Here is a 2040-nt window from a genome sequence, read left to right as displayed (position 1 = left end):
TTGGCTCCTCCTGATTCCTCTCTTGCAGTGTGGTGTTCCGGACCTCAAAGTTATGGCATTGATGCCACCCTAGGGGTTGGGTAAGGGTTGAGAAGGAATTCTATTGGAGCTTGAAGGCTGATTATTGGAAGTATTCATTGATCCAATCTGTGAGGTAAGAGCTTGTACAGCAGAGGTTAAACCGTTCAAGGTGGAGCTAAGTGTGTTCTCCATGGCCTTTTGTCTTTGCTCAATAGACTGAAGCATTTCGTCATGAGAAGAAGAAGAAGGGTAAGTGATCTGAGGGGCCTGTTGTTGGTTGTTCTGAGGTGCTTGGGACTGCCTTTGGTGAGGTGCTCTATAAGGCTGGTTTTGGTTCTGCTGTCTATTGTTGTTATTCTACCTCTGATTTCTATTATTGTCTCTGCCTCCTCTGTTGTAGTTGTCCCTCCAACCTTAGTTGGAATTATCCCTCCATCCCTGGTTGGAATGGTCTCTCCATCCCTGGTTGGAGTTGTCTTGCCAACCTTGGTTGTAGTTTCCACCTTGGTTGTAATTACCGCCTTGTTAATTGTACCCTTGATTTGGGCGGTTATAGAAATTATGAGTGGCTTCTACGGTGTTGTTCTCTTGTTGGAGCTACGGATACTCATCAGTGTAATGACTATATTAAGCACATATTCCGCATACTCTCTGAGGGACTAGCTGTTGACTTTGTTGTGGTGAGGGAGGCTGAGGTTGTTGTTGATTTAGCTGTATTTGCTTCAGTAGGTTGGTCATCTCACATATACTCTGTGTAAGAGCAAAAGTCCTAATGCTAGAGGAAACTTCTGCAGCAGCCTTTGAGTGGCTGCTCCTGTGCCTGTGATTCTGAGTAGACTCAGCTAGGTCGCTGATCAGTTGCCACGCATCACCTGCGATCTTGTACTTTTTTAGAGAACCATTACTAGCACCATCTAATGTAGTCTTATCCCGAGGCTTCATGCCTTGAGTGAAGTAGCTAATCAACACTAACTTGTCAATCATGTTATGGGGGCATGCGTCCAAAAGATTCTTGAAGCGCTCCCAATACTCATAAAGAGTCTCTGATTTGCCTTGAATAATGCAAGAGATCTCTTTTCTCAGTTTATCTATAACTTCAGCTGGAAAGTATTTTTCCAGGAATTCTCTCCTGAGCGTATCCCAGTTAGTAACGGTCGCTTCAGGTTGAGTGTAGTACCACTTCCTCGCCTTTCCCTCAAGAGAAAATGGAAATGCGGTTAGCAAAATAGAAGTTTCATCTGCACCATGACGCCTAACAGTAAAATAGGCTGTCTGGAAATCCCTTAGGTGCTTGATAGGCTCTTGAGCAGGTAAGCCATGAAACTTGGGCATCAAGTTAATTAATGTAGTCTTCAGTTTGAAATCTGCAGCCAGATTTGGGTGACGCACCTAGTACGGTTACAGAGTAAAGTCTGGGGCTCCTGCCTCCTGGAGAGTGGTCCTCCTGGGTGTTGCCATGTTACGTGCGCCTAAATCAATCGAATTAGTAGAAAAGGAGCTTGTTTCTTCCTCAGATGGCACTTCAGATTTGCCCTCAAATGAGACTGGTGAATCGATAATAATCACTTCACCACCCTCAGAGGCTAACCTACGCCGAGCTCGCCTAATATGTGAAAGAGTTCTTTCAATTTCAGGGTCGAATGCGGCTAAGCTCGGATCAGGCAGTGAACACGTCATTCAATGAAAGAAACATACAGCTCATGGTAATAAAATAAAATAAAATACACGAAAATTTAAAATATATACACCAATTAATAATTTAGCACAGGATTGCAGCTCCCCGGCAACGGCGCCAAAAATTGATGCAGGGCGGAGATCAGCTAATTAAGAAATCAATATAGAAGTACGTTGCGAGTATAGTTCTTAACCAGCAAAAATCCGCTCATCAATTTAGAAAGGTTGTCACAAAATTAAAATAAAAATACTAGGAGTATGAGTCCCAGGTCGTCTCCCAACGAGTTGACAAAAGGGTGTTATCTTATTAATCAGGAGTTTTTCGAGAATTTTTTGAGAATTGAA

The 2040-nt window shown here is 43.2% G+C and overlaps 1 non-coding gene across 1 annotated transcript; it reads left to right on the top strand.

Moving 5' to 3' along the window:
* The first annotated feature begins 999 nt into the window (after positions 1 to 999).
* LOC148571954 (small nucleolar RNA R71) lies at positions 1000 to 1107 on the top strand. Its single transcript, XR_015908561.1, has one exon. It is a non-coding gene; the product is annotated as a small nucleolar RNA R71 (small nucleolar RNA).
* The last annotated feature ends 933 nt before the right edge of the window (positions 1108 to 2040 follow it).

This window comes from Arachis ipaensis, chromosome B3, assembly GCF_059453495.1.
Source record: "Arachis ipaensis isolate K30076 ecotype BB chromosome B3, ASM5945349v1, whole genome shotgun sequence".
Lineage (NCBI taxonomy): Eukaryota > Viridiplantae > Streptophyta > Magnoliopsida > Fabales > Fabaceae > Arachis > Arachis ipaensis.
Note: the sequence above shows the minus strand (reverse complement) of the source record. Positions and strands in the feature narration are given on the sequence as shown.